The following is a 15,942-nucleotide window of genomic DNA, read 5'->3' as shown; positions in this document are numbered from 1 at the left end:
CATCCCGGCAGAAGCAAAGGAAGTCTGTGACAAAGTTCTGAGGATGTTTGAAGGCTGATAACACAGGGGGCAGAAGTTCTTAGAGAGACCAAAGCCCTTAAGAGTTAAATATCAGCTAGGGGTGGTGGTGCACACCTTTAATCCCAACACCCAGAAGACAGAGGCAGGTGGATCTCTATATCTGAGGCTGTGGGAGCCAGCCATGACAAGCTAAGTATGGGCAGGTCTCCCAAAGGAAGTTCTTTACTTCCAACCATCATCACCTGTCAGAGTAGGACTCAGCCATCAATAAATTTAAATGGAGGCCCAAGTCTCAGTAGTTTACCCTGAAGCAATACCTGGCTGCAGGAAGAACCACAAACTGAGATTACCCAAGCACACCCAAAAACAGACCATTCAAAGGAAATGCCTAACATTCCAACCACTGTAGATAGGGCCACCTGCCAGAACACACTCACCAGGACAACCCTAGACAAATGTCAGCCAATCAAGGGTCCTGAACCTCAGAAACATCTCGCCCCCACCTTTACTACTATAAAAACCCAAGCTTGGGGCTCTCCATTGGTTCCGATATGTTGGACATGTGGAGAGACGAAGTTTGCAAACTTGCATAAAATAAAGGTTTTTGCTTTTATATACGGGACTCAGTTTCCTTGTTGGCTTTTGCGGGGACTTCATGGATTTGGACATAACAGAGCCAGCCTGATCTACAAGTGAGTTCCATGACAGCTAGGACTGTTACACAGAGAACCCTGTCTTGAAAACCAGAGAGCAGGAGGTGGGCGAGGGAGGGAGAGAGATCAGTATTAAGATACCAACCTAGATGTGTATTTTGGGTCAAATCAAAGGGAATTAATAAGGACAGAAACCCATGCTGGTGATGTCAGGAACCTGTGGGCAGTACTCTGGACTTTGACTCTTGAACCACAAGATCATAGGTACTGTCATAAAGTGACGACATACCTGACTCAGCTAAGATACGTCCCTCTTAAAGGGGAATTAGTATTGGGGATTGAAACAGGGCTGTATTTGAAAGAGAGATCAAATGGTGTACCAGGATAGGGGCTTGGAAGGCAGTGTGACCTGAAAACTTGGATCCCTAGAAGAGACTGTAGGCATGGTTTGAAGCTCAGAGGGACAGAGCCTGAGCTTGACTTTATCAAAGCTGGTCTTCCCAGAAAAGGCTGCATTCACCCAAAGTCCAAGGATAGACAATAGTATGGCCCACTGAGATACATGCAGAGGTCTGGAGCTGGCCAGTTTTCTAACATATCCAATGATATATCACCTTATTTCTCATCTCCTCTAAATTACATAGCTTTATCCTATACCTTCTGCGTGTAGTTTAAAAAAAATACATTGAGCATCTGCCAATGTGTCATCCACAGTGGCTACAAAGTTCTTCACTGCAATCTTGACTAGAGATGGTGCCATGAGGGCTGCGTGGTGATCAGGATGCTCAACTCAGTAACTGACGAAGCACCCATGCACAGTGCTTTGTCACTCTAATCCTCACGCAGAGGAACACTGAAAATTCAAAGCTGCCCTGTAAGACTCTGTCCAAAAACAAGAAGAGCAAGAACGGAGAAACCAATTTGGCTAGAAACCAGTCAGATACACACAGTTTGGCCTTTATTCTTGCCAAGAAGATTTGTATGGGATAATAATTTTTTTCACACTTTCAAAATTAATTAAGCTAGCTATAGTGTTGGTTGATTTGTTTTCTGTGGTGCTGGGGATGGAACTCAGAGCCTTGCATATGCTACACTACACAGTGGGTCTAACACTGAGATACACCCTCAGCTTATGGTGGTATTTTATAAGAGAAATTTGTGTTTATTATTATAATATACAAGCATTTAAATGAGAACAATGCTACTGTTGATATAATCATATGACAGCAATTAAGCTATCAGATTGTGTGCAGAGTTACAGATGGTAGACCTGACCCATGAAAGTGTGTGTTCTGAAAAACAAACTGTCAAACAGTGACCAGATAATTCTTCTATGCCTTGAGACAGACATGTGAAGCAGCCCTGATAGATGGATGGCTGTCCTGTGCCTAAGCCTTGGTCTACCAGTTAGCAGCACATTGGCCTCAGTGAGCTCTGAGCATCGTCTCCTCTGCAGCACAGGGGGATGACTGTAGCTAATTTGAAAATATCCATCTTGTTTAATAGACTATGAACACAAAACCAGTTTCTTGCACACTAGTGAATCTAACCTGCTGCTTTGCACTGTGCTTAGTTAACAGGGAGTACATTGTTGAATGAACTGAAGTGCTGTGGACATTTCTTTATGCTCTCTGTTCATTTTCTTAATCTCTAAAGGCCTCCCTTAACTTTATCGCTCTTCGTGCCTATGCCTTGCATTCTTGCATTCCTTTTGACACTCTCTTTTTAAGTCTCCTAGCTGGGATTCCTACTTTCAACTCCCACATTCCTGTCAGAGTTATCTCTAGAATGTGAATTTGATTGCATTCCTCCCCCACTCCCTGAAACTTTCCAAACAGGAGCCTCAGTAGGCTAAACGCCAAGCCCAGGAACTTGGCATAGAAGGTCCTTCACACTTTAGCCTCTAGAGTCCTCTTATCTGTCCAGTGACTTCCTTCACTTTCCTGCACCCGTCACTTTCAGGTCGTCTTGAGTTCTCCAAGTGTCCCAGTAGATGTTTACTATTTTAGATAATGGACATATTTCTCAGGCTGTCATGAAAAGTCAATGAAGTGAAAAATACAGAAACATAATAAATGATAAAGAATCTGTTAGCTATCCAATTATCTATTTACATTATACATGTTAGAACAGATGAATCCTTTTCGTATAATTAGCTTGAGTTGCCCTAACAATGTCAGAAATTGAATAACTTAAACAATAGTGTGTTTTTCACAAATGTAAAGGCTGGGAGGTCCAAGATCATGTGCAGTAGGATTGGTGACTGATGAGGATATGATATGGAACTTGCAAGCGCCTGTTTTCTTGGTTTTTGCTCCCATGGCTTAGGAACAGAAATATAGGGAGAAGGAGCATACGAATAAGCAAGCACAGATTCTCTGGTGTCATTTTATTGTGCTATCATGACTTCGTCTGACCCTAACTACCTCTGTTAATTCCAAAGATGCAAGGAGAAAGAACACTGACCCAAATCTTCATGGCCAATTAATTAAAGCAAACAATTAATTAAAACGAGCTTATATTTTATTCATGTACATGGACAGTCTTTCTTTTAGGAACTGCTCACATTCCCTGAACCAGGTTCTTCCCACCTTCAATGACGCAATGCCAGCCCCATATAATTACTTAAGGCCAATGTGATATGTCATCATTAGCAACCAGTGTGGCACATCTCCACTGTCACCATGATCACTTACGCATATGCTCTATAGCCCCATATAAAGTCTGAACCATCACAGCCTTCTTACTCTCTCCTATCTCTGCTCAGAGGTGGACTTTTATGTACTCACCCTCAAAAATTCTCTTGCATGAGGTATGTTGCATGGGGTGATCTTTACAGCATTCCTTGGGCCATCAATTGCTGCGAAAACACACTCCCCCTAAGGTAGTTTCAGAAGGTTAGCATTGGGCATGGGGAAGATAAGATTGTTGTAGCTTGGGGAAAGGGGTTTCCAAACGAGGGATTTGGCAGGCAAAAAAGCAGGGTTACAGAAGCAGAATGTAACAACCTTTTAAAACAAAGACATGGTTGCAAGGTGGTCATAACAACTTTTTGAAACAAAGACATGGTTGCGGTTTCCTGGAACAGGCACTAAAGAACCATTTGTAATTAAGGTTACAGATGGAGCATAGCACAATCTTTGAGAAACAGAGATTTAATCACAAACAGGAATAAATAATAAACCTTGTTTGTCTTCATTATAAGATGGCTTTCAAGCCCATGATGGAGGCAGATTGGTTCATATTTCCTGTGGTTATGTCTCCAAATACCGTCTATACTTTGGGCTGGGGGCATAATTCAATCCATAGCACTCAGTAGGGGTTGTCAACAGTGTTGTGAGTTGTGATGGTGCATCCAACATCCTGCTTGAAACAGCAGGATACCAGGAATTTCATGTTCAAGGAAGGCATTCCACATTCAAAAATAACTACATTTAATTAGGGTGGAAATAAAATAAGTGGAAAGTTGAGAAGTGATGAGAAATTTAAAAAAAGACAGTCAAAACTTTATTTTGGGGTGGCTCTGTATTTACCAATTAAAATAAGAATTTTATCTTACAAATGATGATAATGGTGGTATGGAACAAGCTCACCAATGTACTAGCATAGGATTGGCTCTTAGTTTTAGGAGCTAGTAAGATGTTCATTTTCATGATCTAATTTATGAGAATTCATGTTAAGAAAATGATCCAGCTGCCTGGTGGTGGCGCATGCCTTTAATCCCAGCACTTGGAAGGCAGAGGCAGGCAGAACTCTGTGAGTTCAAGGCCAGTCAGTATACAGAGTGCAGAACAAGTACCAGCACAGACTCCAGAGCTACACCTGTCTTGAAAAAACCAAAGAGAAGAAAATCATCCAAAAGTCAGAAGAGGTGTTGTGTATATAGATACTGAGATATTGTTTATATTATGATAATCATAGTATCTTTACATCATTTATACTTAATATTTGTGACTATATTTAATATGTTATTTAATAAAATTATAATACTATTTATGATAAACCTGGAAATAATTCATAGAGGAATAGTCAAATAATTATTAAATAAGGCCTTTTAGGGGGGACAAACACATATTTTTATAATTTAAAGCAATTAAATATTAAGGAAAGGGCTGAAAAGATGGCTCAGTAGTTAAGAGCATGTACTGGTCTAGCAGAAGATCCAAGTTCAGTTCCCAGTGCCCCTGTTAAGTGGTTCACATGTAATTAAAGCTACAGGGATTTTTGTGCTTTTTTTTTTTAACTGCCTTCTGAACTCCATGGGCCCCTATACTTATATATATGTACCCACTCACACATAATTAAAACACAGTAAATATTTTAATTAAATAAACCAAATACATAATAATAAATGAAATAAAATTAAATAATTAATTAAATAAAATTAGCTAATTAATTAATAAAATTAATAATAGTAAAAATAAGTCTGAAGTCCAAGGTAACAATAACTGAAAAATCTTTGAATAAACAAAACATAGAGATCCAGCTTGTTGCACCACCATACACCTATATAAACACAATGCCCAAGTTACATAGAACTAGGGGTCAGTGAGAATTAAAGAGATCACAGACTATTTGTCAGGTGATGAAATGATGTGTCACTAACATAGTGTATTTAAGACACTGGCATTTTCAGAATCAAAAACCATGCCAATCAAAGGTGATCTAGCTGCAGTTACAGCTTCACAACATAGTCTTTGTCTATTGGTGGTCTGAATAAACAGTTTTCAGGGACACAGGTAAACTGACAACATATTTGGGTCAATATAGTGGAGCCAAGTGTTTGTTTCATAATCAAGCGGAGAACAATGGAGACTGGCAGAAGCAGGGGAGGGAGGAAACAGACTGAGCTGTTAATGAAACTAAATGCTGCAGCCAAAGGTACCCAGTATAGTGTGAGGAGAGGCAGTGAGAATGACCAAATTGAAGAGACTATAGGCCAGGAGAACATCATTCCTGCCCAGCTTCTCACCCAGCTTCTCGCTTCTGGCAAGTGCAGAAAAGGAGAGAACTAAATGCTGGCAACAGTTTCAGCATTACTGAAATTTGCTCTGATACCTTTTGCTTAGTAGTAAGTTTGCTGAAGGTTCAGAGAGAGAAGAGGTGACAAAGGTTAAAAGGTGGCCATTTCCAGGTCAAGGACATGCACTCACTATCTGGTATAAGAAAGTCCTAGTCTTGAGAGTCATACAGACTGGTGTCAAACACAGACAACGCTCTGCATCTTGGTTGTGCACAGTTTGTGTCCTGAGAAAATCACTCAGTCTTGCTTTGTACCAGCTTCCTCATCTCCAAAGTGTGTATGAGGCCTCTAATGAGTCGCCTGTGGATGTTTGTCCTTTTGCCATTCCTCCTCACAGCAGCCTCAGAGAAAACTCTCTCTCTAACCACAGACCACACTCCAGGACATGAGCCTTTCATCAGGGAGCCATTTTGGTTAACACTGGTAGAGTGAGAGCAAGGCCAAAGCCCTGGGAAAGGGAAAAATGGAGAACCGGGGGCTTAAGTGACATCCGGGGAGGCCGAGAATCAAATAATGCCCGTCGATGGTCAGCCATTCAATAAAACCTGCTGGTTATTATTAGAAACACCACACTACTATGAACAGCAACTACGGGTTCCCTGTTGGATTTTCCCTGAGAAAAGAAATTAGATAAATGCCACATTTACTAGATAACAGGCTTGCAGCTTGAAATTGGTGCACTGACTCAGTGAAGCTCTGTCCCCTACAGGCAGCCAGTCAGATGTAACTGGGAACATCTTCATATCTAAATATTCCCTTTGAAAAAGTATATTGTTTCACATGTATTTAAATGAAATACTGCTGCTCTAGACCTGATGCTGCTTGTACCTTGCTTTTCACTCTGCTTCCTAGTCCATGCTGCAGGTTGCATGCTATAGCTGTTTCCAATGCTGCATGGCCTGGCAGTGCCTGGCCTCATTTTACCTGTCCATCACTGATACCTTAGCAGGGGAGATGTGCAACTCCATGTGCACTGCTAATTGGAAGGCAGACTGGCAAGACCATCCTGAAGAAGGATCAGAAAAAACACTTGATCACAATCAAGTCTTGCATTTTGTCATATGTGTTTGTATCATGTGTTTAGGAAATCCAAGACCTGTAGATAGGCAGCAGTCTGTAGGAACTATTTACAAAACTCCAGGGAGCCAACGTAAGTTTTCATGAATTTCTCAAGCAGGATTATATATACTCCATTAAAAAAATCAAATTATATGGACTTAAGTAACTGCTAGCTTCCACCATTATGACAAGATATTCAAGATAAACAATTTAGAAAGAGGAAATGTTTAATGTGACTCACTGTGGCACATTTCAGCCCATAGTCACTGGTCTCTGCGGTTCTTGGCCTATGTTGGAGCAAAGCAACATTCTGCAGAGAAGTCATAGAATCTGGGGGAAGGGTACACCTGGACACTAAATACATTCTTTAAGGACCTGTTTCCAATAAACTACTTCCTCTACTAGGCCCCCACCTCCAAACTTTTTACCCACTCTTAATAGCTCATCAGGCTATAAGTTCATCTATTAGTTAATCCTCTGATGAGGTCACAACCCTTGTGATGCAATCAACTGTCTGAACACTGCAATATATGAGCTTTAAGGTGTTTTAAATCCAAACCATACCAATGTATACTAAGAACAGATGTAGTACTGCACTGCTTCCTAGATACTAGCTCCTAGCTTTGACTATTGTCTTGTTCCTGGGCATCTCGTGGATAGAAATGTCATGACCCCATCCCTGATTGCCTCACAGCTCTTTGTTCAGGGACACCCCACTGGTAGCTTGAAATAAACTACAATGGAAATTATACTGTAGAAATCAGCAAAGCCTATCAATTTGGGTTTTCTTGCTTACTGACAACTCATTGCTATAAATATTTACACCAGAGACCAGCATTAACTCTGCTTTGCAAATGGAAAAGCAGAACACCAACAGCTTAGATACCTGTCAGAAATCAGACAATTGGAAACTAGAAGAAATTGGATTCAACCTAGACCTTATGCTTTACTTTGATGAAATGAGTTAAAATATTAAAACTACAAAAGTCTCTATTCCTTACTGACTGTATTTAGTGATTTTGTTGTTGTTGTTGTTTTAAAAAATGGGTCCGATGGCTGCTAGCACTCAAGTCTAGTGTGAAATCAAGAAATGACATAGCTTTTAGAAACTTCTGGTCACCTATTGGCTTCATTAATTCCTCATGAGTGAGCTTTGTTTTGTTGCTAACAGCATGCATGAGAAATGAATAAGCACAGCTTTCAGAGGATCATCACAAGGTTACACAGCATAACCACTGCACATGACAGCCAAGGCATTTTAGGCATTGTTTGAGCAGAAAGATCTCTTAAGACATGCATCTATTTGCAGGCTAGAGGCTCTGTGTCTGTGTCACAGCTCCTATGTTTGCTTAGTTAGGCGTTATTCCCTATTTTTTTACTTGAAATTTAGACACAGTTTAAACTCATTGTCAAATATCACCTTTAAAAAACCCTTCAGTCACCTATAAACATTTATAATGTGCCCATTTTAGAATTGATAATTTTGATAAGATTAATTCTAATGTGGCTTTATTCAAATATTTCATGAATCAAATAATTTCTAATATAGGAATATTAGTCAAGCATAATTTTATATATATATGTACCCAGCCTCCTAGATGCTTAAAGGCTAGACTGAATGGGGTTAGATAGGTGTGAAACTATCAGATTTCCTAAGTCAACATTTTTTAAAAGTTGTTTCTAAAAAGAGAAGATTGAAATGCTTGTAAGGGCTATCAAGCTCCTCCTCTCATCACCGTATGGCTTGTCACGGTTCATCACATCTCCATCCCTATTCCCAGGAAAATCCAATTATTTAACTTTTTATATATTAAGCCCAGTTCTGTTCATCTCCTCTATTCTTTAAAAGCAAGCAGACATGTGGGTGTTATATGGATGTTTGATACTACTTGTCATAACTCATGTTATTAATTTAACCATCCTATCTTCTAAAGATCCCAGTATGTAAGCCACTACAAGCCTACAGATGAAGGAATTGAAATATGGAGGTTCCACCATGGCTGGTATTTAAACTCAAGAAGGCTAACTCCAGCTACTGTGCTTCTATTCACAACACCATAGCTCACACCCAGGAGGCTGTATGTTCCATAGAACACTGGATGGGGCTTCTGATGTCCAACTCAATAAATAGATGCTTTTCCTGACTCACCCCTCAGTTGGTCCCACACTCCCAAACATTATAGAACTTCACTTCAGTGACATATCCTGCCATGTATATAATTTTTCAATGTTGGACTATTCTCATCCTTTTCTTATTCCAACTACTCCCAGTGAAAATTTCAGATGTCTGGGAACTGGGATCCTTCTATCATTAAAATAGTATGTAAAAAAACACATCTCATATTGCTTTGTTTGGGCATTTTTGTCTTATTAGTCTTTTGTTTATATGTTATACATTTTGATTTTGTATTTTTGAGGGGTTTGTTTCTTGTTTCTATTTTTATTTTAGTGAATATATGTAAGAGTTTCTTATTGTTTGGTTTTATTTGTTTTGCTTGCCTCTTTGTTTTCTAGAGAGAGGAGAAAAAGTGGTGTAGGAATTCTTTGTTTGTGTGTTGCTTTCATTGGTGAATGAATAAAGAAACTGCTCTGGGCCTGATAGGGCAGAACATAGGTAGGTGGAGAAGACAGAACTGAATTCTGGGAGGAAGAAAGCAGAGTTAGGAGAGAGTCAGGAGAGAGTCAGCATGGAGCTGTGAGAGACAGACATGCCGAATCTTTTCTAGTAGGCAATGAACTCATGATGATATACAGATGAATAGAAATGGGTTAAATCAAGATGTGAGAGTTAGCCAGTAAGAGGCTAGAACTAATGGACCAAACAGTGATTTAATTAATACAATTTCTGTGTGGTTATTTTGGGGCTAAGCTAGCTGGGCGGCTGAGATAAACAAGCGGGCCCTCACCCTACAACAAAAAAGGGCATGGAGTTGGGTGGGTAGGGAGCATTTGAGAAGAGTTGGGGGAGGGGGAAGTGTGATCATAATAAAGTATGTCAAACATTCCAATGAAAAAATTAAAATAAATTTTAAAAAGAGACAAAGTAAAAATAAATAAATCTATTTAGTAATTTTTTAAAAATAGAAAGTATCTTAAAAAGACTACAATTTTCTGAAGAACATTTGTACTTTTCAAATCCTATCCTAATATAAAGTGGTTCCTACATATTTTAGTTCCCTTTTTAATGCTAATAACGAAACATATTCAGGCAGGCATTGTTAACTAGACTGACAAAGGAAGAAACTTAATATAAGATGTCCTATTTCCTGGGCTGCTCAGGACATAAGTGATTATAAAAACTTAACCTGCTGAGCCCTAAAACCTGAGGGTTTCTTTGTTGAAAAAATTAAGATCTTCCTTTCTTTGGAAAGAGAGATGGAGTGGAAAGAAAACAGAACAAGCATATAGATGCACCCCACTCTCTAAGCAAAAGTATCTTCCTAAAATCCTGGGTACAATGACAAGTTAGTCAATAAGAATCACATTAACATAGGTATAGAAAGAAAAGCAGTTGGCAGGTGGCAGCAAGTGAGACAGGGGTGACTGACTGCAAATGTCCTGACAGTAGACACATTTCATTCTGCTCTGTTGGGGACTGACATCATTTTGAATCAATAATTCAGGAGCCTAGTGAGACACCACAGTATGAGTCATTGGTCAAGGAGGCCCCAGAGGTACCCAAAACAAAGGCTTTTGCCATTTTTCTTCACTGACCATCATAACTAGATAGTAAGACCCTACTGCTTAGTAACTAGATAGTAAGACACCACATACTTCAGATTTAGGACATAGAAAAATCAACCTCAACTGACCAGAAAACTCTCCCACTCATGGCTAGCTTCCATAGTGCCAGAAGGTGTTATGCAGTCTGCTAGGGAAAAAAAGACACCAGTAGTCTTACCTGCACTGAAACCTGCATGCTGTAATAGTGACCTTCTTGACAAGATTTGTCCACTGGTGCAGCAGCAGCATGTTGGCTATGTGGGTAACCAACTGCTTTCTGATTGGATATGAGGCCTAATCCACAAGAGGGATTTCATGCCTGGTACTATTAGACTGAGGAGATCATAGGCTTAAGGGAAAAGGAACTTGTGTTGTTATTATGTTGTGGGATCATAATACTTTGTTTATAATCAAAGATTTGTGTTGCTCTCAACTTCAGTCAGATAAGCTTTTTGCAGTAAGTAGCAGTTAATGCACAGATTCTTATCTGGCCAAAGTGCCACATAAAAGTAACTGTTGAGTGCTCAGCTGTGGGTGAATCATCTCTATTAAATTCTGTCCATCCAAGGCTCGGGCAATATTTTGGAAAAATGGCCAAGAGTTGTAAGAGTTGACAGGTGAGGAGAGGGAGAGATTTCTGTACATGGTTGTTACACACATCAATTCATAGGACCTGTGGTTACCTGCACAAGACTTGCACAAGATCAAATCAGTAAAAATCTCAGCATAAATGGGGGGAGGGTCTCAAGCACATACCTTCAATAGGGAGCTATTAATAGTTCATAGCTGCTGAGGAAGAGCCACTCTCCCTTGGGAACATGTCTGACATTAAGATGTCCATGCCTCCAGTGGATGGGCCATGGAATAATTGGACTCAGAGGGCTATTAACAATGATAAGAGGAGGACATGAAATTAGGAGGGTGAAAGTTGGAGAGGGGTAATGGTAGAAGGGATCAAAACATATTGTGCACATGTATGACTTTTGATAAAGGGATTTCAGGCATAGCTACCAATCCTGTTACCAGGGACACTGTGCAACATCACCAGGGTATCTGAGGAAAGAAGTTGGTTGCTATCTGAAAGATCCATTCTATTTTCTTGGTTCTTGAGCATGCCTTTGGTATATACCTGTGTCAAACAATATTAGACACAGAAATCCTCTTACTTTGAATTTACTCCCATAGGGCCATCTCTTGGGTTTGTCCCTAGACATCCTGATTTCTTTCAGACTTGCCTTTCTAGAATCTAGACCGCTGCATTGTTCACCACAGCATCAATGACCACATTTATTCATATACTAAGTCACATACTTGATACAGGATAGATTGACCAACAATAGACAACTGGAGGTTTCTCTTCAGCCACTATTTTGTATTTACAGAGAGTTGTAGTGTGATAGCTGTGTTTCAATAGGGAGCTGACATGTTTTCTCTTTATATTGCTTGGTTGTGGAGAGGTAGAAACAGAATGTAGCATAGGCATACTCCAATGAAGGGCCTACCTTAAGTGATAGGATCTTCATGCAAGTAAGACTTTTCTCTAAGAAGCAAGTACATATTGCTGCTGCTTCTGGTGTTGACGAAGCAGGAGTCAAGGTCCCAACATCAGTTCTCCTACTTTTTTTTTTAAATCTGGATCCTGCCCATGATACCAGAGACCTATTGGGGTTGAATTTGTTCTTCTGGTTAACTATTATGCTCTCAGTTGAAAACCTGTGACTGAGCTCCAGCCACCGTCTGTGGTAGAGGTTAGGCAGGAATCTCTGTTGTAGCTGGGGATGCTTTCAGAATTCTTTTTGTTTTGCTTTGATTTTTCAAGACAGGGTTTCTCTGTACATTTGGAGCCTGTCCTGGAACTTGCTCTATAGACCAGGCTGGCCTTGAACTCACAGAGATCCACCTGTGTCTGCCTCTCTAGTGCTGGGATTAAAAGCATGCACCACCACTGCCCGGTGCTTTCAGTATTCTTTGGGGTCAACAGTTGACAAACCTCAGTCTGCTATTTTATTTCCTTCTTTAAAACTTCTAAAGATCACAAACCACAGTCAGATGCTTCTACATTCCTTAAAATTAACACTGACAACACAGTGCAAGTGTTTCCAAGAGCACATAAGCCAAGGTCTTATTTTAGGCCTTCATCACTTCAACTCACCAGTGAAAACCTCATTGTGATGTTGCTGTATGTGAGTGGGAATTTCCACTACCTTAGTGTCTAAAAGCAATAAGGTCATCACCACTCTCTGACTGGTCCAATAACAGACTCTTCATGAAACTTATGTTTGTTGTGTATTTGTAGCACCAAATGTCTTGACCAAAGAGGCATAACTGAGAGAGGTATATTCAAGCAAGAATTTATTTTGGAATATAGCCCCAGCAAAAAATCATTACAATAGGTAAGAAGGACAGCCCATGCTCTGCGTGACTGACTGAGCTGATCACTGCTAAGAGGAACTTCTGTTAGAGGCCATGAGGTTGTATCTGTATAGCCAGAAAATTATCTGTATAAATAATTTGAATTACTGTATCTATTGCTACTGTTAGACACCTTGGGTGACTTGGTCATCTATTTGACTTTAAAATTTGGTTAAATATATTTATTTAACTGGTTTATTTCTAATTCCCTTTTGTTTTAAACATGTTAACCTTTGGGCCAAAGTAGGAATTATCAAGGGGGCAGGATCTTTGTATGATTTGACCTTTATCATCTGTCTCTTTAGCTCCAGTATACATGAAGTGACAGCTCTCTCTTTAGCTTGGCAAGTACTACCAAGACAAAGGGGTGGTAAATGCTGGGCTTATTGTTTTAATTTTATAGTTTTCATTAAATCTCACATAGCATTTCTCATCTAATTTTTCTTTCTTTCTTTCTTCCTTTCTTTCTTTTTCTTTTTTTCTTTCTTTCTTTCCTTTAAGCTAAATAGTTATTTCATAGTTTTTATTTTTTGAATGGGAAGGTTGATCTAAATGAAGTATTTCAGAACTCAAAAGAGAAAATTTTGTGATTGTTTTCTCTAAGACATATAAATGTAGAAAAATTATATGTAGACTAAGGAGCAATCCTTTACGTTCACAAAGGTTCTGTATGTCAAGTATAAATGTACAATATTAAAAGCAGCATAGATAAGTGATAAATCAATTGTCTGAAAGAAAGATGATGAATACTAGGTTTTAAGATTCAACTGTTTCTGCCATCTTCAGCAATACTTGAAGTAGAAAAAGCTCTAACATGGAAAGCAATATGCTTAAATTTATTTTTATGAGTAACAATGTAAAAAATGTTTCACCAACCCCCTTCTTGCTGCTGATAGTTCATGTTGCAGAAGTTCTTACTCAGAATCAAGTTCCTGCCCACATATCCTTTGTCTTGATTCACTGAACAGGGATATGTGGTTCTATACTGCCGGATTTGTATAAGAAAAAAATAAACTTAGAGATGTAGATAGTCTGATCCCAGCCTTTACAATCCAAATCAAATATTCTTCCTAGTCTGTCATTTCACCTGGTGAGTTTGGGCAAATCCTTTCAAAGTCACCCTTCCTCCCTTTGCTTGATTTTCTTAAGGTAAAATGAGAAAATAAAAATTATATCTCTATAGTTCTCTTTTGGGCACTGGGATCATCTAGAAAATAGCTGGACCTAAGTAGTTGATGAACCTACACACTCAGTAAGAGGTCTCAGTGAGGACTGGTATCTTCCATCCCCAGTAGTGCTGAATTTCTAATCTGCTTTTCTATACTGACGTAGGAAGCCCTTCTGTATATGTGCTGCTTTTATTGGTTAATAAATAAGGAAGTTGCTTTGGCCTGTGATAGGGCAGAGTAGAGCTAGGCGGGAAAACTAAACTGAATGCTGAGAAAAAAAAAGGAAGAGTCAGAGAGAAGCAAGGTAGTCTCCAGAGGAGACGGATGTGCTCCCGAACCTTGCTGGTAGGCACCTTGTGGTGATGCACAGATTAATAGAGATGGGTTAATTTAAAATATAAGAGCTAGCTAGAAAATATACTTAAGTGATTGGCCAAACACTGTTTTAATTAATATAGTTTTGTGTAATGATTTTGGGTCTGAGCATCCGGGAACAGATGAGCAGTCTCCACCAACACTGCATTGAAGACCACTTTCATACAAGTGAATGAATAATGATGCCGTAACCACTTTCTTATGCTCCCAGTGCTCATTTGTGCAATCTTTCAAGATGTAGATTGACATCTTCACATTCAGATAATTATCAGAGGATATGAAGAGGATTATGAATACCTAATAAATTAATGCCTTAGAAAGATAAGCTTTTCTCAAGGAAAAAAAAAAAAAACAGCCGCACATTGAAGAGTGAAAATCTCTCCCATTCTTAGGGGGAAAAAGCACATAATCTCAGCTGTGGATGCAATGGGAACAGTGTGTGAGGTTAACAATTCTAGATTTAGTTGAAAGCCCTTTGTTATTAATTAGCTATGTGACTTTGAGTAAGTCACTAACCTAACTGGATTTTAATTTTAGTTAAATGGAGATGAAATACAATGTTGCAAATTCTGTGAAGTCTGAAATTGCTATCCCAATGCAAATGATCACTTTTAATTGACATCAATCTGGACACTGAATACATCAATAGAGGGTTCAATGGGAGATATAGGTTTGCTTACCTACTTCAAAGGAGAATAAAATTAACATCTCGGAGTGTTTATCTTTGCATACTGCAATATACTTAACTTTGTCAGCAAGGTTTCTCACAACATGGTCTTTGGAACACAGAACTACTATGAGAAAAAAAAATGAAGGCTTAAGTTACATGTACCTGGAATACTCCTTAGCTGTGCCACATGTTGTGTGGGTGGGAAGGTTACTTAACTTCCCCAAACTATTTCTTCCTCTATAAAATGGTAAATATGAAGATTCCCAAAGGCACTTCACAAAAAAGCAAATAATGGTGTTTTAAATATAGTAGGTATTCAATAAAAACAAGTTCCTTTAATTCTTGTGTAGAATAGCTATTTTTGAATATTTTATTAACTTTTTGGGGTCCACTAATACTCATCAATAGAATTGCCTATAGAAAGGAAAACTTACAGACTCCCTCTATGACACTGGTCGGTGATCAGATGAGTATCTGGAAACAATAATGTGTCAAGTAGACTAAAAAGAAACTAAACATTGTCTAAGAGTGATTTTGAAAAGCATGCTATGCAAAAATATAACACATTAGCTGGGATGGCTACCATTCACTCTATTCCTCTTTGTTGATTCTCATCATCATGTAGCACTCAAATGAACAGCACTCTCCTTCCAAGAGTAGGGTGAGATGCTTAAAAGAAGGAGAGCAGACAAGGATCACTGTGAACCTTCACATCATCCTCGCCAAGTCTCCAAACTGCCTAAAGGGCTACATTTTCTACCAGAAACCTTAGCATAAATGTTTCTGAAACTCCATTGCTGAGTTGCAAGCTTCTTAAAAATTAATTATTAAAGTCCT

This window comes from Microtus ochrogaster, chromosome 15 (genome assembly GCF_000317375.1).
Source record: "Microtus ochrogaster isolate Prairie Vole_2 chromosome 15, MicOch1.0, whole genome shotgun sequence".
Lineage (NCBI taxonomy): Eukaryota > Metazoa > Chordata > Mammalia > Rodentia > Cricetidae > Microtus > Microtus ochrogaster.
Note: the sequence above shows the minus strand (reverse complement) of the source record.